Raw genomic sequence first — 22,003 nt, 5'->3', positions numbered from 1 at the left:
AAAAATTCAAACGTTTCCGCAGAGCGGGAATGAGTCACCTCTTTGTTTTTTCCACACAGGTAACAAATACACCTTATGCTTCCAGAGATAGTGTGAGGTTTATGGTGGTTTAATGGGCCGCCTTTAACAACCAGGTTTTTTATGGCCCTACACAAGGGCCTCATTGTGTGCTTGAGATAAACAACCCATATTGTACCAATCACACACAAGAAGACATAATTACTTTCACCCTGATATCACTGCTATCTCAACACACCATTATCTCTTTCCTTAAGAGAGAAAACTGAGAGCTTTGAAGTTTGCTTTCTCCCAGTTTATCCTGCTATTCGTTTCCCGCTCTTCATAATCTTAGATTATCTCTTTGCCTAGGCTCTTACCTACAGCATATGTGCTAATTGATGTTGGTTTTGCGATGGATTACAATGAATCGCCTTTGAAGCTGGGCGGCAAAGTGACATATAAAGTAAATGAGGAAGTTAAAGTAATTAGCACACAGCAAGTGTAGCCTTTATTGGCTAATTCATCTGAGAATGGCAACCTTTGGTTGGGATGGAGTCAGAACGCTTTCAACTTGTTACAGGGAATCGAAACCTCCAACATACAATGTCAAATATGATTATAATTTAAAAATAATTAACCCACACTGTAGCACAGATTTACTGCCAAGTATTCCTTAGCATAACCAAAACCTCAGAACAACTTGATGATGTAACAGAAACTATGGACTCTCTCTTTTCTAGCATTTTAAATACAGTTGCTCCTTTACGCTTAAGGAAGGTTAAGGAAACCAGTATGACACCATGGTATAATGAGCATACTTGCACCCTAAAGAGAGGAGCCCGAAAAATGGAGTGCAGCTGGAGGAAAACAAAACTAGAGATATTTCGTATTGCTTGGTGGGAAAGTAACCTATCCTACAGAAAAGCATTAAAAACTGCTAGATCCGATTACTTTTCTTCTCTTTAAGAAGAAAACAAACATAACCCCAGGTATTTATTCAATACAGTGGCTAAATTAACGAAAAATAAAGCCTCAACAAGTGTTGACATTTCCCAACATCACAGCAGTAATGAACTACTTTACTTCTAAAATCGATACTATTAGAGATAAAATTGCAACCATTCAGCCGTCAGCTATAGTATTGCATCAGACAGTGCACTATAAACCGCCTGAGGAACAGTTCCACTCATTCTCGGAGAGGAAGAATTGTCTAAACTTGTTAAATCATCTAAACCAACAACATGTTAGACCATATACCATTTAAGCTCCTAAAAGAGGTGCTTCCAGAAGTCATAGATCCTCTTCTGACTATTATTAATTCCCCATTGTCATTAGGATATGTTTCCAAAACCTTCAAACTGGCTGTTATTAAGCCTCTCATAAAAAAAAAAAAACACAACGTGATCCCAAGGAACTAGTTAATTATAGACCAATCTCGAATCTCCATTTTCTGACCAAGATACTAGAAAAGGTGGTATCCTCACAATTATATTCTTTCTTAGAGAAAAATGGCATATGTGAAGATTTCCAGTCAGAATGTAGACCGTATCATAGTACTGAGACTGCTCTCCTTAGAGTTACAAATGACCTGCTCTTATCATCTGATCGTGGTTGTATCTCTCTTTTAGTTTTATTGGATCTTAGTGCTGAGTTTGACACAAATGACCACAACATTCTTTTGAACACTTTGTTGGCATTAATGTAAATGCATTAGCATGGTTTAAATCGTACTTATATGACCACCATCAGTTCATAGCAGTGAATGAAGATGTATCATATCGATCACAAGCGCAGTAGGGAGAACCTCAAGGCTCAGTACTAGGGCCGCTACTCTTCACGCTTTATATGTTACCCCTGGGAGATATCATCAGGAAACATGGTGTCAGCTTTCACTGTTATGCTGATGATACTCAGATCAATACTTTATTCGCGGCCCAGTGAAAAACACCAATTTGAAAAACTAATGGTATGCATAGTCGAGATAAAAAACTGGATAACGAGTAATTTCTTACTGCTAAATTCAGAAAAAAACAGAGGTGTTAATCATAGGACCTAAAAACTCTGCATATAATAACCTAGAACACTGTCTAAGACTTGATGGCTGCTCTGTCAATTCTTCGTCATCAGTTAGGAACCTAGGTGTGCTATTTGATCGCAATCTTTTCTTAGAAAGCCACGTTTCTTGCATTTGTAAAACTGCATTTTTCCATCTCCAAAAAATATCTAAATTACGGCCTATGCTCTCAATGTCAAATGCAGAAATGTTAATCCATGCATTTATGACCTCAAGGTTAGATTATTCTAATGCTTTATTGGGTGGTTGTTCTGCATGCTTAATAAACAAACTACAGCTAGTCCAAAATGCAGCAGCATTTATGACCATAACCAGGAAATATGACCATATTAGCCCGGTCCTGTCAACACTGCACTGGCTCCCTATCAAACATCGAATAGATTTTAAAATATTGCCTATTACTTATAAAGCCCTGAATGGTTTAGCACCTCAGTATTTGAATGAGCTCCTTTTACATTATAATCCTCTACGTCCGCTACATTCTCAAAACTCAGGCAATTTGAAAATCAACTGCGTGTGGCAGATCCTTTTCCTATTTGGCGCCTAAACTCTGGAATAACCTACCTAACATTGTTCGGGAGGCAGACACACTCTTGCAGTTTAAATCTAGATTAAAGACCCATCTCTTTAACCTGGCTTACACATGGCATACTAATATGCTTTTAATATCCAAATCTGTTAAAGGAGTTTTAGGCTGCATTAATTAGGTAAACCGGAACCGGGAACACTTCCCATAACACCCGATGTACTTGCCCTGTGTTTCCCAGATCGGAGAGTGCTCCTCCCCACGGATGGATGAATTGCTGCAAAGCCTGGCGGAGGTGAGTCTCAGCCAAAATTGTGGAGCATGTGGCCTCTCGACAGGGTGAGACGGAACAGGAACTCGCCGCGTTCCGTCTCGCCAGCCGCCAGCGCATACCTGTCATAGACCCCCGGGTTCAAGCCATCCAGCTGTTGCCCAAGATGTCAGCTCACGATGACGTAGAAGTATACCTGCAAATGTTCGAAAACATGGCGACCCTGGATGGATGGCAGCGCGATGACTGGGCACTAGCCCTTGCCCCCCTGCTCACGGGAGAAGCACAGTGGACCGTATTCAGCATGCCCTCGGCCCTGGCAGATCGCTACGACGACGTCAAGCGAGAAGTCCTGGCCCGCATGGGGCTGTGTGGACCTTTCAACCCCGGGTGCCGGCTCATGCCCGGGCCACCAAACTAAAAAGGTTGGTACAAGACTGGTTGATGGAGGGAGACCCCACGGCCGCACAAGTGATGGAACGCATGGTGATTGACCACCTCCTGTGTGCCCTGCCCCGCGTCCATCGTCAGGCGGCTGCTATGAGGAACCCCAGGATGACCCTAGAGCTGGTGGAGGCAGTTGAGCTGGCCGAGGCGGCCCGAAGCCGGGAAGTGGGAGAGCGAGCGCCACCATTTCCCCGGAGGGTGGTCCAGGGACAATGCGCGCCGGAGGGCCTCCTTTGGCCCATGAGAAGGCCGACATGCCCTGGTCCCCGAGATGAGCCGATGGCCACGGAACCCACTTCGACTCCCGCACGGACCCGGCTGGCAGGAGCCCCGGAGGCCATGGTGAAAATCAACAGCCGCCCCTTCAAGGCCCTGTTGGATTCCGGAAGTGCCATGAGCTTGGTCCAAGCCCATGTCCTCCCGCCTCGGAGTGACAGTAAAGCCCAATTCCTGATAACCTGTGTACACGGAGACACGCGACATGTCCCTGCCCGCCGCGTCACCATCTCCGCCGCCCCAGGGTCCTGGCCAATCGAAGTCGGAATAGTGATAGACTTATCAGTGCCGGGGCTGCTTGGGAGAGATTGGCCGGGCTTTGAGACCTTGTTGGCCACCGCTACCCAGCCTGCCAGCCCTAGAGGGGCCCGTCAAGGGCGACACACCCAGCAGAAGCCGCGCCGCCGCCCTGTTCTACTGGCATTGGCCGGGGTTGGACGCCGAAGTCAAGCAGTTCTGTCAGGCCTGCCCCATATGCCAGAAGACTTTGCCAAAACTGCCTCCCCCACCCCGCTCGTTCCGCTGCCAATGATAAGACTGCCCTTCGAGTGCATCGGGATGGATCTGGTGGGGCCGTTGCCAAAGTCAGCACGGGGACACGAACACATCCTGGTGATTGTCGACTATGCTACCAGGTATCCGGAAGCCGAACCCCTTCGAAAAGCCACGGCCAAGAACATCGCGCACGAGCTGTTCCTCTTCTTCAGCTGAGTCGGCATCCCAGTGGAGATACTGACCGATCAGGGGACCCCGTTCATGTCCCGGGTAATGGCCGACCTCTGCCGGTTACTCCGGGTGAAGCAACTAAGGACGTCAGTGTACCACCCCCAGACGGATGGACTGACCGAGCGCTTTAATAAGATCCTCAAGCAAATGTTGCGATGGGTGGCAGCAGAAGACTAGTGTGACTGGGATCTGATGCTACCATACCTCCTTTTCGGAGTCCGAGAAGTCCCCCAAGTGTCCACCGGCTTCAGCACATTTGAGTTACTCTTCTGCCAACAGCCAAGGGGGCTACTGGATGTCGCCAAGGAGGCTTGGGAGCATCAGCAGCCTTCTCCCCAACGTTCCGTTGTCGAACATGTCACCGAAAAGCGGGAGAGGATTGATCGCATAATGCCATTAGTCCGGGACCACATGACCAAAGCACAACGGGCTCAACAACGACATTATGACTGGCCGGCCCAGCCGTGGGAGTTCCAGAGGGGGGATCGCGTGATGGTGCTGGTTCCCACAGCGGCGTGTCAGTTTCTGGCCACCTGGCAGGGGCCCTACACGGTCATAGAAAAGATGGGACCAGTGACGTATCAGGTACCCCAACCTGGAAAACGAAACCCCACACAGTTGTATCATATTAACCTGCTCAAGCGGTGGATAGGAACCCGGGACCAAGCCGCTGCCCTCGCCGCTGTGGAACCAGCAACCGTGGATATGAACCCGGATCTGTCTGCCAGACAGAAAGCAGAGTTGCAGCACCTGGTCGGTCAGTTCTCCGATGTGTTCTCTGACCTCCCCGGGCGGACCAGTACCCTCCAACATGACATCAAGATGCCACCAGGAGTCATCATTAGACAGCGGCCCTACCGGATCCCAGAGGCTCGCTGGCATGCTTTTGAGGAAGAGATTCAACACATACTGAAGATGGGGGTAATTGAACCTTCCCGCAGCCCGTGGTCCAGCCCAATCATCCTGGTCCCAAAACCCGATGGCACCCTCTGGTTTTTTAATGACTTCCGCCGCCTCAATGAAGTATCGGAGTTCGGCTACCCGATGCCTCGGGTGGATGAACTGCTCGACCGCCTGGGAAGGGTCCGTTTTATATCCACCCTGGACCTCACCAAAGGATATTGGCAAGTACCACTGACGGAGGAATCCAAGCCCAAGACAGCGTTCTCCACACCGAGTGGACACTGGCAATACCGGGCCCTTCCCTTTGGCCTTCACGGGGCTCCTGCGACAGAGGCTGATGGACGTCCTATTGCGGCCTCACCAGCAGTATGCCGCCCCATACCTAGACAATGTAGTCATACACTCGGAGCGGTGGGAGGACCATTTGGACCATCTACGGAGGGTGCTAGGAGAACTCAGAAGGGCTGGACTAACCTCCAACCCCCGGAAATGTCACCTGGCCCTGTTCGAAGCAAGGTATCTGGGATTCCAGGTGGGCCGGGGACTGATCAAACCTCAAGAAAGGAAGGTCGAGGCGGTGCAGGCGGCTCCCCGGCCAAATATGAAGACTCAGGTACAAGCCTTTCTGGGGTTGGCGGGGTCTAACGATGTTTCATCCCCAATTTCTCTTCTATAGCTGCCCCTCTGACAGACCTGACTAGGAAGGGGCAGCCAGAACGAGTAATATGGAGCCATGAGGCAGACAAGGTGTTTCGACAGATAAAACAGGCGCTGACCTCCAAACCGGTCCTCCGTGCCCCAGATTTCAGTTGCCCCTTCCTACTGCAAACAGACAGAAAAAGAGCCAAGGAAACCAACGCTAGAGTGACCCGGTGGTTCCTCGCACTCCAGGATTTCCACTTCAAGGTGCACCACCGCACCGGCACCGCCAACGTCAATGCCAACGGACTATCTTGGATCTGGTCAGCTTTCGCAGGTCTGTCAGGGGTCACTCCCCTACCACCCCCAATGTCCCCCTTTTTACTGTCGCATCTTTCCACTAGGACCAGGTCAACGCAAAAGGGGGGGGGGGGGGGGGGATGAGCGTCCTGAGAACAGATCAGCGTTGCCCTGGAAACAGACACCTTGCACCTGCAGAGCCTCATCACGAGCTGATCGGCCACACCTGAAGCTTGTTCGCCGCCGGCCAGATAAGCCGTGTTCGACAGTACAATGGGGAGACTGATACCTCCAATGCGGCTGAGACCTAACCTGTGTTTACTCCTCTCTCTCTGCAGACACCAGTGTGTGACCAATCAGCGCCCACGAGAACTGCACAGACGAGCACCCAGCACCGGGAAACTCGCACGGAGAGCACGGGAACACTCAGCACGCCCACTACTCACCTTGACTGCACTCTTCTAAATAAATCCATCCTCCGGGGTATTTCTTTTGAGCTCTCCTTGTCGTGTGTTCCTTCCACCCCTTGACAATATATATATATATATATATATATATATATATATATATATATATATATATATATATAACCAAAATTATTGTAAATAAGCAACTGAGCAACACATTTTATTAATATAGTTTCATATATTCTGTCTATATGCAGGTTAATTCTGATACTATCCCCCAAGATACAAATTTTTTTGTTTCTGTATTAACACAAGGATTTTATGATCATAATATTATAGTTGACTGGATGTTGCAACTCAAGTCATTCTCAGAGGAGGGTGAGAAATATCTCCTGCTTAGACACTGACCTCTCTTTGCCTCCTGAAAGCTTTTCTTTGCCTCCTGAAAGCTTTATCTCCACATCCTACGAGAGGACAACCCTCAGAGAACAATGCACCAGCAGCCCTCTCTATTCGTCCATTGTCTCACTCACACGTTCCCTCTAATGACCTGCGAGAACTGAAGACTTCCCAGACAACAATTGTGACAGCTCACACAGCGCCTAAATGGCTTGATTAATGATATAGACATGTTATGTTAAAATGTGAGTGTGTGTGGGCAGCAGATGTTGACACCATCTATTAAGCACTTCAATTTGTCCTTGGTAAAAATTTGCAATGAAATGCATAAACAGGACATCTATTTAACCATACAGAAAAGTGGACATCAAACTGTCTGATTAAGATAAAGAGTGAAAGAATAACCATCTGTTGGAAATTTCAGAGGGCATGTGTTGAGTTGAAGCATCACTGTTCATTGTCTCAGTAAACTTTGCCACGGTTCACTAAAATGTTGAATTCTTAAGTTTTAATCTTGCTAGGCTTATTTTAAAAAAGCACAATGAAACATTGCAAAGAGGATGCATGCTTGGGATGGCCCTGATTGCAACACAGCTATACAGCACAGTTCAAAGCAATGTGGGAAAATAGATAAAGAAAAACTTTCCAACATTCAGGAAAATCACAGAGCTGAACACAACACTCCCCTCCCTCCACACACAGAACAGGAGACAAATAGATGAGCCAAAATGCCTTACATTTCTTGAAATTAATAATTTCTGAACGTTGCACATTGCCTCTTAATCATGGTTTTTCGTTAAAATTCATGAATGCAATTAGTAATTACAACTAACCCCGCTCACCCTTAACTTATAAATTAACTGATTCCCTTTTAAAACTTTCCACCTTACATTGCACCAAAGGTTCTTTACAATGGGAAAAAGGGTACTTTATACTATTATAATGTTCTTCTCACCAAGAAAAAAAAAGGTTCTTTGAGGAAACAAAAATAATGTGAGTTTGGTCCTTGAAAAGAAAAATGCTAACAATCACATTAAATATTTAAAATAAGTACTATAACTGTTTCTTACGGCTAATTTTTACTTTAACCTCATGAGAATGTTGTCATACATAAATATAGCTTTCTAAGAGGGACAAAATTTATTTCTGTGCTATGAAAATCTGATTTACAATGTCTGAGTAGAAGTCTGTCTGAGTAGCTTTATGCCCAAATTATTGACTTGATAGATTGAGGTTATTGAGTTAAGTAGTCTAACTGTTTTGCCACTTTTGTACTTCACTGCTGACTGTCGATCTTTGACCACTATAGGATCAGGAAATGAAAAAAAAAAAAAAAAATCAATCAATCAGTCAATTACTCAGTCAAGGTGACAAATTTGATTAAATTCCTCATAAATTGTCTGGACAACAAATGGCGTTTTGGTGGCAGTATTTCGATTGAGTGTGTCACCTTAGCTGTGATCAAATGGGGTCCAACATCTCACCCGAGCTCTTATTGGATGACATTTATTCATCAACAGTTTCAAAGTAAAGGCCACAGGATCGGTGAGTGACTGCATTAGAATATAAGAGTATGGAAAAGCAATGAAGCTAATATTGACTTCTGACTGAATCATTATATGTTTTTATGAGCATGCACAGGTTGCTATGGCTCAATACTATATGGCAGTAGAAAGACAGCTGTTCCTTTTTGTGTTTTGATTAATCACTGGTATTTATACAATATATGAATCTTGCATTTTATTTGTGTGGCTTACTGAGTGCATTTTTAAAGAATTTGTTAATTTTATTACTGACTTACTGATACAATATGATATGTTTCCTGATGTAACAGGATACAGAATGGAGTCACATTATTTGATCAATATGACAGATCAGACAGATTTCATTTTATCATTCACCAGTTTTTTTTTTTTTTTTCAATCAAAATCCATTTAGATTCTATTTAAATAAAACATCATCACTGTTTTTTTTATTCTGAAAAAAAGCAACTTTTTCCTGCTTTTTCTCTTTAAACCTTTTAATTGAGCATTTCTCGCTTTAAAACAAGTAGATATAAAATGTAATTTAAAAGAAAAGTTATTCCAACATAATATTTAACCCCCCCCCCCCCCCCAATAGAATTCTATAGGTCTAAATCAATAAATGAAAGATCAAATAAATTAAAATAAATGTTATGAGAATAACATAATTATTTGACACTATGATTCACAAAGATAAAATAAATTGAAAAAATGTCATGGGAACTGCTACAAATAATAATAATAATAATAATAATAATAATAATAATTCTGAAGGCCTTGATCAATAAATGAGAATCAAAATAATTTAAAATATTTTTTAAACATCATTGTATGAAAAAATATTTCAATATCTTTAGCCCTGTTTAACAGTTCCTGTTTTATAGATAGATAGATACGGAGCTCTCCAAATCCTTGGCTCTCTCCTTGAAGCTCTACTGAAGATGAAGGCAGTCAGCGATGTCTTTAATAGATGCTATGGGGGGATATAATACTCAGTTCATTTCATCAGTAAGGTTAATTAATGGGTGCTCGATTGGACCTGAGGTTAATCTGTGTGCCGATCTGACACATTGTCGTTCATCACTCCATCCTCCTCTCCTCCTCTTTTGCGCACTCCTCCAGAGGAAGACGGGTAAATTAGTTTGTCTTTTTACACGGCCCTTGTGCTGGCAGCTAATTGACTAAAATGAGCAGCCACGCCCCCTTATAAAACTCTTTCAACATGTTTAATCAAGGATTGGAGGCAGTACATACTGCTAGACTTACACATAAAGGAAGCAAGGGGAAATTCATTTCTAAATGCCTCCCAAGTGTCACAGAATAAAATGTTTACTTTTGGCACTTAACATTTCACTTGCCAAATTAAATCTAACATCCATCTCAAATTTGTGGGATTATATTTACATATTTGTTTATTTATTTAATTTGCAATAATCCTTGCAAATAGGTCAAAATGTTTTACCCATACACAAACTGCATTTACCACAAACACCATAAAAACATAAATGACATGGACATTTCTGTAATGCTTAAAACATCTCACCAGACATGTAAAATAGCCTACTCTTGTGCAAAGCTTCATGGACAGATGAATGTATGTGCATGTATAAGAGTGAACCTGTATATTTCTGTGTCTTTGTGTGCTATTACACCCCTCATTTATCAGCGCACTTCAACTTGTGGCAGAAGGTTGTAATCCACAGTGGAACCATTTATACATTTATTATTTATATTTATAAACTTGTTATAGCAACAACATGGTGAAAAATCAGGTTAAACACTCTCTTATAGGTTCATTTTGACCATTAATATCCAAATAAAATAATATGACTCTTATCAACTGTTCTTGTGTCAACATTTCAGCAAGATGTTTAATGCAAATGGTTACCGCTTTCTCGCTGTAATCATGATAAGTGATACTAAAAAGAAACTGGATGAATGTGTGTGTTTGTGTATGCAATGAGATGAGAGGATGAACGGGGTCCGGTGACGGATAACAACGTGTCAATTCATCTTTGCATTTGTCTCCTCACACTCCATCAATATGAAGCTGCTGTCAGCTGCCTATTTCAGGAAAATTAAACAGGCTTACGGTAAAGATGCTCAGTGAGGGAGGGGCGTGCATGAATTTATGAGTGTGTGTTTATAACCTCTGCTTAACAAAATTGCAAAAGTACCTAAAAGAAGACTTTTAAGTGTTTGACAGTTTGTGCAGTTGTGCAGAGCATACGAGACCGGGGCTAATTATCACATATTTACTGCTGTGAAAAGCTTTTTTCTCCTTGTACTTTGTCGCAGTTTGTATATAGGCATAAACCATAAAGTATTTGACTACAAAAAAATAAAAATAAAAATAATAATAATATATATATATATATATATAATTTTCTTTTTTTTCAGAATGTCAATTTAAACTAAATAATAATGTAAATAAAATAAGTTAAAGTTTTGGTATGTTAGTTAAAATGAATTGCATTTCAAGAAAATAAAATGTTTTTGATGGTTTTATTTTTTTACTAAACTAAAATAATCCTGCAATTTAGTTACTGAAAAATAGCCCTTCCCTGTGTGACAACTAGCCCCATCATCCTCTATCTTAATGCATTTGTGTGCATACATAGTAATGCTCCATGTTTCCAAGACATTACAATACAAAGATTTGATGCATACATAAACACACACACTTTTCTCGTATCAGATTGATTGCCTGCAAAGCAGTCTCCTGCAGATGTCATCTCTCCTTTTGACATGATAATGGCTCTAAATTGATGAAGACAGCTCACTCATTCTCTACCAGCTCGCTGACAGAACTTACCCAAACACTTCAACCTGCTACAACTACCCATCAATCACCCGCAGCTCCTCCCACCTTATGTCCACACACTTGTCCATTTTAATCAGTTAATTCTCTCCTTCACCGTCACCCCTTTCACCGATACAACAGTGTTTTGACTTTTCTTCCCTCACACTTAAACTGCTTTAATGAAGTCCTGATCTGCCAATTAGACACAATCACAGCAGAGTGGAACATAAACATAACAACACACTGGTCAAGTTGGTGGAAGAAAGCACTAAAGCAGATACAGATACAATAAGCAAGGACAGTTCAAGGACTTCTGAGATTTTGTGGGAATCTGATTTCTACTAGATTTGTACTATAGGAGGTGACTTGATTATCAATGAATCAATGAATCTTCTAATGAAATGTTCGAAACCAATTGAGTGTGACATTCAAAGGCCATCCAAGATGTAGGTGAGTTTGTTTGTTCATTGAATTGATTGAATTAAGCATTACATCACTTTATCACAGTGGATACTCTGCACTGAATGGGTGCCGTCAGAATGAGAATCCAAACAAACATTGCAAAAATCCACAAGTAATCCAAACAACTCTAGTCCATCTATTAATGGTTTGTGAAGCAAACAGCTGCATGTTTGTAAGAAACAAATCCATCAAGGCATTAGTTAACTTCAAAACATTGCATCTGGCTAAAATATGACTCTCTATGCATAATATTGGTGTCTTCAGTAAAAAAAAGAAATAGAAATAGAAGATAAATATACAGTACAGACCAAAAGTTTGGAAACATTGCTATTTTTAATGTTTTTGAAAGAAGTTTCTTCTGCTCATCAAGCCTTCATTTATTTGATCAAAAATACAGAAAAAAATGTAATATTGTGGATAGGATACTTTGATCAATAAAAAGTAAAAAAAAAAAAAAAAGCTATGTTTTTAAAATATAAATATTTTGTAATAACAATATACACTACTGGTCAGTAATATAGGGTCAGTAATTTTTTTTTCTTTCTTTTTTTTTTTTTTACATAGAATCAATACTTTTATTCAGCAAGGATGTGTTAAATTGATAAAAAGTGAAAGTGGTTTTTATTTTTTTATAAATGCAGTTCTTTTTAACCCTTTATTCATCAAATATATTAGACAGCAGAACTGTTTCCAACACTCATAATAAATCAGAATATTAGAATGATTTCTAAATGATCATGTGATAGACTGGATATTACATGTGACACTGAAGAATGGAGTAATGATGCTGAAAATTCAGCTTTGCATCACAGGAATAAATTATTTTTAAAAGTATATTCAAATAGAAAACTATCATTTTAAGTTGTAATAATATTTCACAATATTACTGTTTTTTCTGTATTTTTGATCGAATAAATGAAGGCTTGATGAGCAGAAGAAACTTCTTTCAAAAACAATAAAAATAGTAATGTTTCCAAACTTTTGGTCTGTGCTGTATATTAAAATATTCGCTTATACACAGATAAAGCACTGTGTATAAGCAAAAAAAAGAGGACAACATGGGGATAGGCATTTTTTTCACTGGAAGAAGCAAAATTATAGATTATGGACTTGAATTTTGTCCAGAAGCTATGGTACCCATTCACTGCACCCATTCACTGCAGAGGATCCACTGGTAAGCAATGCTTAATTTCTTCAAATATGTTTCGATGATGTTCTGAGGGTGAGCAAATTTCAGCAGTTTTTCATTTTTTGGTTGAACTATTATTGTAAGCATCATGCTACCTCAAATATCATGATAACCTCCTCATATTATTATGCAACAATGTTAGCATGAGCAATCCAGAATATTTGACCATTATGCTACATGTGTAAGTGGGTTTCAAAACATGTGTTGTTTACCCTGGCCACTTTCTCGCCAACCTCAGCATTTCACGCTCCTCGACCAAAGGGAGTTGTGATGCATTTAAGAGCATCAATAATATCCAACCTATACTGACCCTGATGCGAATAAAAAGTTATTGATTCCCCCAACCTCACGGCACCTTTAGCAAAAGAGACTTTTTGTTGCCCCTGATGAAACACTTTCATCTAATCACTTGGCAAAATCAAAAGAGGCGGAGGATAAATACATAAATAAATTAGTAATGCCTCTGGTGTGCACACCTTGAGAGATGAAACTAACCCGAAGCTGTCGCAAATGAATGAAATCAATGCAATCAACTTAACTGACATAGGTGGTACAAAACGTCCAGCTGGGTTCACTCACTCACAATTCTGTCTTAATTGCCCTCCAGGGCCAAGTTTGAGCATACCATTTGTTCACTTTAATTAAATTACAAAGACAGGTTTGCAAAAGTTGTGAAAGCCCTTGGCTTGGCACAAGCCCAGTAATTAAAACAACACCATTTTTGATTACTGAAATGTGTCCTAATGAACTCATTATGTATTTTTACCCAAACATACCAATTAATGAGCTGGCAGAAGACATGCAGCTTACTGCAAAACCTCAAGGCTGTGCAGAAGCAAGTAAAAAAAAAAAAAGAAGTGTTTCTGGCAAGTGGATTTTCCAAGAGGTTTCTGATTCAAGTGTTACTTGAAGATGTGCCCCAGTTGTCTTCATTCTTCCTGTCCTTATTTTAATTTTGGGTAATGTTTTATTAATTTTGTTGTGTTTTGTCTCTTTTTTTTTATTGTATTCATGTCTTTTAAAAAATGTCTATATTGTTTGTATTAATTCTTTTTTCAGTTTTAGTTATTTTAGTTGATCAAGTTTAGTTGATTAATATATATATATATATATATATATATATATATATATATATATATATATATGAGATTTTATTTAGCATTTCATTTCTTTTCTTTCAATTAATTATTATATTATATTTAATAAAAGATGGTTTCCTCTGTGAACTCATTTTGATCAATCAATTATTACGATTATTATCTATGGTGTCATAGTATTATGATAGTATTAGTAGTTGCTGACACGTAGGGGGAGAGCGGGGTAAGTTGAGACAGTTTTTAATTACGGTGTGTTTAAGGTGAGTTCATGATTAAATTAAATTAAATTAAATGTATGCATTTAGCAGACGCTTTTATCCAAAGCGACTTACAGTGCATTCAGGCTACCAATTTTTACCTATCATGTGTTCCCGGGGAATCGAACCCCCAACCTTGCGCTTCATAGCGCAATACTCTAAAGAGGTTTGGATAATAGAATGGATGGATGGATGACTTTTTAAAAGTTGTATTAAAAAAAACAGTTCACAACTTAGAAGGCATTTTTTTTTAAAATGTCAGAACAGAATAAAGTTTAAATTGAGGGGAAAAAAAACAGTGTAATGTAGAGTTACAGTAAAATAATACTAATAATCATAAGAAAGGCAAGCGACTGCAGGATTTAGGACTTTTGGCTTAAATTACCCCACTCTAACCATTTCAACAAACATGTATCATTCAGCAGTTTAGAGCTAACATCATGCAAACATCATGAAAATAAATAAATAAATAATAACAATAAATAAAATAAAACTGAATAAAATAAAATAAAATAAAATAAATAATGTATTTTTTTATATATATATATACACATTTAATAAATACAAGGAGCAGGGGCTTTGCAGAATAAAAAGTTATAAATGGTTATTTGAATATAGCATACAAATTAGCCACCAATGCAGCAAAATCTAAAAAAGTTATGCCATGAGATTGTTCTGAGCACATATGCATATAGAACATATCTTACATTAGTCTGACTGCCCCTGAATGTAAAAAATCAATAAAGCATTGTTAGCTTTTTATTTGATTATTTTAATTATTTATTTAGCCTCATCTATATTATTCACTTGCCATAAAAATTATGTAATTCCTCTCAGGATGTAAAAAGCCCATATGTACAGCATAGTTACAACCTAAGAGTGAAAAAAAAAAAGAGTATACAACCAATGCATGATTTCTTTGACTTCCACAACTCAATGTTCTGGGTTTTTTGGCTCTAAATATTGAGAGGAAATCATCATGTCAATCTCATGAATACTGTTCATGCTCTGCTGGATCTCATGAGGACATTTTTTTTTATAGGATGTCAAAAAATGAGTCTGAATGCTTAAACTGATGTAGCGTTAAGGAAACGCAAAGTGTGCGTGAGGCGCCATCTATTGGTGCATTTGCAAAGGTAAACGTCAACTTTCTTCATTCACTTTCACCGAGACTATAATTACAACTTCATCGTACACTTTATGTCTCCTTCGTTTTTTGCATTCTGTTTTTAAATATAATAAATATATTGTACATACCAAAAAGTAAGTTAAACACTCATTTAATGTAAAAACTACATTTCCCATCATACCACCTACGCCGATAGAGTTCCATCCACGTGGTTTGATTAACAGCTGTGCAGGCTGTTGCAGCACAAATCTAAACTTTACCTGCAGCATGGCATCTGAACTAGGTAATCTTTTATCTATTTTTTTTTTACCTTTACCTGGATTTGTGTAAAAGTATGACTAATTGATTATATCAATTATTATTATTATTATTATTATTATTATTATTATTATTATTATTATTTTCAGCATTGCTGAGTGTTTCGAATAAAACCGGATTGGTGGAGTTTGCCAGGCGACTGATATCAGTGGGTCTGTCATTAGTGGCATCAGGCGGCACTGCCAAAACTCTCAGAGATGCTGGACTCAATGTCAGGTCACACATTTTTCACTGTCATATACCCTTTTTATGGTTCACGGTGTTTTGATGAAAGGGCTCAGAATTTACGCCTAGTTTAATACAATTTGGATTCAGCAATACTTGTGCATGTTTAAGAAATGTCATAATTTCTCTACAGGAAAACTTTTATATGTGCTTTAGCGAGAACATTATTAGCAAGATTGTAAGTGCAAGAGAAAATTAACAATAACAAGAAATCACATGTTCCTTCAAAAGTAATCTTTAATATACAATCATCAGTCTGTGGCAGGGTTATTTTAGTATAATCTGTTATAGTATACTATTATATTTAGTATGCTATTAATAAGTACTATTATAGTATTTATTAATACTTTGAATAAACTTATTTTTGGGTCATTCTACAATTGGAGGCAGAATTAGCAAAAATGCATATTTGTAAAATGATGTATTGGTTCAGTAAAGGACATTTTGATTTTTAATCAATTTTAATCAAATACATTTAATCAGTATAACTACTTTTTGTATTAATTAACTAATTTCACCATTAATCCTTCAGTCTTATTTAGGTGGGGTTACTCTTCTTCGAGTAGCAGCTAAGAATCACGCCAGAGTCACTCTAGTCTGTGATCCATCTGACTACGATGTTGTTGAATAGGAAATGGAGTCCTCCGACAACCATGATAGCACAAAGGAAACACGCAAAACTCTCAAGGTTAGGGTTACCCTAACCCTAACTCAAGGTAACCATGACAGTCCTATCTGAGAGGAGATTCGATTAAGCTTTGATGACCCGCTGACCTTTGTGCACATCCAAAACTCATCTAACCTGAACACTGTGAACTCTGGAAGAGGATTTTCACCACAAATAAAATAAATGATGCAGAGCCGATTAATTTTAATGTAATACTGACTCCATAATATAGGCTTATTTACATGATATGGTGAAATATACTTTTATATTATTAAATTAAATTAAATTTAATTTTAATTACATTTTTAATTTATGCATTTAGCAGACACTTTTTTTTTATCCAAAGCGACAAAGCAGACACATGGGCTATGTTACTGAATAGCTAATATTCCGAATTTTGTGGTAAATCATGTTCAGACGTGCACAAAGTTTTGCCGTTACCAGGCGTGCTCATATCCATTTCATGCTTTCAGCTCTTTTACCTGAAATAAACAGTCAAACATGACCTATTAGTCAAAATGTAATCAAATCTGATATTTTAGATGACAGAGGAGTTAACTGCAGGGGCGTTTTTGGCCCCACAGTTTAAATAGCAGGGGCACTTTTGTCACCTTGGGAGTATTTTGCTCTGGTTAAGTTGACTTTTTCATGTTTACCTGCACTGATAACCCTTAACATAAACCATACAGGTATTAGATCAAGTGTTTCTGCTGTTGCTACAGCATGGTTTTGATCAGATGTTTACTGAAGATGCTATGCAGATGTTTGCTGAAGTTCAAGATAGAGGTCTTCTAGGGTCCTAAAACCTCTACCCAACCCAAATCACTCCTTGACCGAACCCGATGTGCATGGGCGTGCTAGTGGGGGGAAAAGTGGACCTGACTACCCAGGGCCCCGTCTAGGGAGAGGGCCCTTTGAAATCCCATAATTTTTTTATTTATTTTTTGTACATTTTTTATTTACCGTCTTCAGCCGTGAGAGGGCGCTCTGTGTCTTCCGTGTATACTACAGGATCTCTGAGCAGCATAGAGCGCCCTCTGGTGGCTGTAGACGGTAATGTTTTCTCTTGGTTCTTGGTTCTAAAATAAATGCGACTTATAGTCCAGTGCGATTCATATATGTTTTTTTCCTCATCATGACGTATTCTCGGACTGATGCGACTTATATTCAGGTGCGACTTATATAGTATATATCAATTTGTATTTCATTAGCCACACTTCTCTTTGGACATTTGCATCAATCCTTGTTGGGGGTTTCTAATTTGATTCCCCAGTTTCAGTTCTTGAAATATAACTATTTGTTTACTTGTAATATCTCAGGCCTTCACACATACTACTCAGTACGATTAGGCCATTTCTGATTACTTCAGACGTGAATACAGTGGCGGAATTTCCTAGCTGCCCTTGGCTTGCGGTATGGCATGGACCCCCATCAAGCACCTGCTCAGCTCTACACTTTACACCCAGCACGTCCAGTTACCGGTATATATGATCACATTTGCTACTACCAGATAAGTATTTGAATAAAAGATAAAATACTAATATTCCACTACAATTCTGTCTCTGTCTCAGTGCTGAATGGATCTCCAGGATTCATTAACATGTGTGATGCTCTGAATGCCTGGCAGCTGGTGAGAGAGTTAAAGACAGCTCTTGGGTTGCCAGCGGCCACTTCATTTAAACACGTCAGCTCTGCCGGTATGAACACACACTTGCTTCCCAGATGCCTCATCTTCAGTCAAAGGGATGCCCACCACAGCTCCTGAGAGTGCCCTGTGAGACCTCATTGTAGCCAGTATCACAGTGAAGTACACTCAGCCCAACTCCGTGTGTTATGTCAGGTAACCAAAACTTTAAAAACAAAGTTTTAAAATAATTTTTTTATTGTAAAAATATATACATTTTTGAAAATCAATTATACATAATTTTATACAACGTTTGTGTGTGTGTGTGTGAGCTTGTTATGTGATTGGCATCGGCGCTGGCTGGCAGTCTCGTATCCACTGCACTCGGCAGCAGGAGATAAGGCCAATAACTGGTGGCTCAGGCACCATTCACATCACGAGTACTCCATGAAATTCCACAGTGGAATTAAGATATGGCTAATGCCATTGGTCAATATGTCAGTGGAACAATTGGAATTGTACAAATAACCAACTTTTGGATACTAGTCATAGGGGGATATATTGGCCAGCCTAATTGAGAATATGTATTATAAACCTTGTCAGTCAATCTTACAATCAATAAAATCTGATAAGTATTTTCTGTATCATGTTTTTGTAGATTGCAATGCTAGTTTATCCTAATGATAGTGAATATTTGTGTGTACATCAGGGTCTAGATGAGGTTTGGAAGGGCCTTTTTGAAGAAGTTCCTGAGACTCAATCAGAGGTTGAGAAGAACTGGATCAGTTCTCTGCAGGCTGTGGCCCTCAGTTCTGATGCTTTCTTCCCCTTCCGGGACAATGTTGACCGTGCTAAACAGGTAAACACCCTCTTCTAATGTTACTAAGCTTAAGCCATTATACATGCTGTTTTATGCAGCCTTGTATACTGTACATTTTGCTATATAAAAAGTTGTTTGTTGCCATATTATACCATCTTAAAAATACACATCAAGTATGTATATGGATGGCGAAGGAGTGATGCAGTGATTTTCTGTCTTTTGTATGGTTTTAGAGCGGTGTATATTGCTGCCCCCCCTGGCTCTACGGCGGATGAGGTGGTCACCAACGCCTGCAATGAGCTGGGTATCACCCTGGTGCACAACAAAATCCATCTCTTCCATCACTGAAAAGCACTGCAAAACATCCATTAGAATACAAATATCTAGCTAGTTTCACTGTTACAAAAGTTATTTTCTTTTTATATGCATCTGTTACTGTAAACCTGAGTTGCTAGCCATGTTTCATAACTTGGTGTAATAGCTAGCCTGTCCATTTTTACATTAATTTATTAGAAGTTTGCTAAATTTCTCTTTTTATTCAAATCCTAAAGCCAACAGCAAATAGACATTTTTGATACTAAATCGTTAGGAACATTCTTAAAACATTTTCAGTGTGAAACTGCCTCCATACACTTCCTGATGCATTCCATTGTGCTGCCTTTAGCTTCCATGAGCTTTACAAAATAAAAACACAAATCAAGTATGATAGTTTGTCACAGATTCCATCAAGGGTTTATTTGCGTTTTATTGACACATCTTGTTTTTTGCCAAGTTTGATTACTTTAGAACCTTGTTCCAAAAAATTTATTTTAATCAAAGTCTATAAATACAATTTGTCATGAGTTTCTATACAATCCAAACACTTCTGAATATAGTGTTGAAAAGTAGTCAGAGAATTTAGAAAATAATTTTTTTATCAGTCTAAAAAACAGTGCTGACTCTAATCATTGAGCCATATTAAAAAAAGGCTTTATATATATAAAAAAAACAAAACAAATTGAGACTTGATATTTGGTACATCAGTGTACCCCCAGTAGTGCTCTAACATTCTTATAAAACAGTGCTTATATTTCCTACTTTCTCATGTTTGCCCATTATCAATTGGCAAAGTAGTTTTTTTATAAATTTAATTCAATTAGAAATGAATCCAGCTGTTGCTATGGCATCATAACAGCAGCTGTAAAGCAGCAGCTGGATGGCAGTGGAGATGGTGTAACAAACAGGGAGGTTTTAAGGCAGCATGTGATTAGTACATTCTCCTATAACATCACGTCCTTGTAACATATCCCAAGTTAAATATTAGGGGGCAGAAGGCCATGGTGCAGTTCGAACAGTTTTACTCTTGGGGTTTGGCATTGGCCACAGCATCTGCAAGAAGCTCAGGTCGGGGACATTCGATGGGGCATTTAATGTTCTGGAAGACGAAGGGAAATGTTATAAAATATTTATCTGCATCCATCCAAATATGTAAGAGATGTATTGATGCAATGCACAAAAAATGACATACACTCACCACCCTGAGACCGGTGTTTAAGCGATGGGCTTCAGCAGGTCAGAGCTTATCTCTGCACCAGGCCTTCTGCAGTTCTCACAGCGCCAACCCTGAGGAGCAGCACATACACAATGCATTCCAATCATACCCAAGCATATGACTTTGAAACACCCTCTTTGAATCTCCTTTTAGTTCAAGTGTTTTTAAAAATACCTTTTCTAACGGTTTTGAATTGTTTCTTCTATAATTTGTCAATTCTGTTCTTACCTGCTGTCCTCCATAGCATGTGCATGTGCAGATGGCGCCCAAGTATTCTTTCTGCCACTGTTTTCCGACCTGGTACATCTTTCTGTCATCGTAACAAACGGATGGATCTATAACAAAATGCAAGAATTTTAATTCCACTGATTGGAAAAAGCTTGACTAGTACATAGTGTCTGTTGAGAGGAAGCACTTACGAGGTTCACACTTGAACTCTCCTTTGCCATTGCCCAGGCAAGTGCAGCTCATCAAGTGACCATTTTCTGCCCGTCTGTCCCACTTTTCACCAATGCGGTAGTTATTTCCATTGTCGTGACACCATTCTATGTAAAGATGTAAAAATGGTATTTAGAGTGGAAACACTCATACAGAATAAAGGATCATCTTTATGGTGCCCAACCCTGTTCCTGGAGATCTACCATGCTGCTAAATTCAGCTCCAAACCTGATTCAATCCACACTTGATGATTAATCTCTTCAGTAGCACTTGATAATTAATGACAGCTGTGTTGGTGCAGGAACACTCCATTTTTTTTTTAAACTATGCTAATTGTTCAACTCCCCTAGAGTTAAAACAGTTGTGTTTTACCATTTTCTAATCCATTCAGCCAATCTCCAGATCTGGCGGTAGCACTTTTAGCTTAGCATAGATCATTGTATCTGATTAGACCGTTAGCATCTTGCTCAAAAATGACAGAAGAGTTTCAATATTTTTTTCTATTTAAAACTTGACTCTTCTGTAGTTACATTGTGTACAACGACCTAAAGAAAATGAAAAGTTGTGATTTTCTAGGCCGATATGGTTAGGAACTACACTCTCATTCTGCCGTAATAATCAAGGGACTTTGCTGCTGTACCATGGGTGCAGTGATATTATGCAGCACCTGAAATTAGTCCCCAGCTAGTTTGTCTAGTTGCAGCAATAGCAGAGTTGCTGGGGACTATTTTCAGGTGCTGCATAATATCACTGTGGCTGAATGGATTAGAAAACTATAAAACTCAACTGTTTAACTCTAGGGGAGTTGGAAAATTTGCCTATTTTCCAAAAAGTGGAGTGTTCCTTTAAGTCTGCAGGTAGGTAGTAGTAGCCTCACTACGTTGAACTTTGTACTTCCAGGCTAAGGTATTGGGGCTGAATCCGAAATCACCCCATTACCCTCATTAACTAT

The 22,003-nt window shown here is 39.4% G+C and overlaps 1 long non-coding RNA gene and 1 pseudogene across 3 annotated transcripts; one reads left to right on the top strand and one right to left on the bottom strand.

The window, feature by feature from the left end:
* Nucleotides 1-15,824: 15,824 nt before the first annotated feature.
* On the top strand, nt 15,825-19,656 carry LOC127993421 (uncharacterized). Of its 3 annotated transcripts, none has more exons than XR_008166587.1 (6): nt 15,825-15,962; nt 16,514-16,687; nt 17,958-18,119; nt 18,210-18,478; nt 18,972-19,121; nt 19,316-19,656. It is a non-coding gene; the product is annotated as an uncharacterized LOC127993421 (long non-coding RNA). The 3 variants fall into 3 exon arrangements; XR_008166536.1 differs by having other exon boundaries at nt 15,831-15,962; nt 16,504-16,687; nt 18,008-18,119; XR_008166485.1 differs by having other exon boundaries at nt 15,831-15,962; nt 16,504-16,687.
* Nucleotides 19,657-19,788: 132 nt separating this feature from the next.
* The window catches only part of LOC127989976 (fibronectin-like), a 32,766-nt pseudogene continuing 30,551 nt past the window's right edge, over nt 19,789-22,003 (bottom strand).

Source organism: Carassius gibelio, chromosome A1, assembly GCF_023724105.1.
Source record: "Carassius gibelio isolate Cgi1373 ecotype wild population from Czech Republic chromosome A1, carGib1.2-hapl.c, whole genome shotgun sequence".
NCBI classification, from domain to species: Eukaryota; Metazoa; Chordata; class Actinopteri; order Cypriniformes; family Cyprinidae; genus Carassius; species Carassius gibelio.
This window is presented reverse-complemented; position numbering and strand designations above follow the sequence as displayed.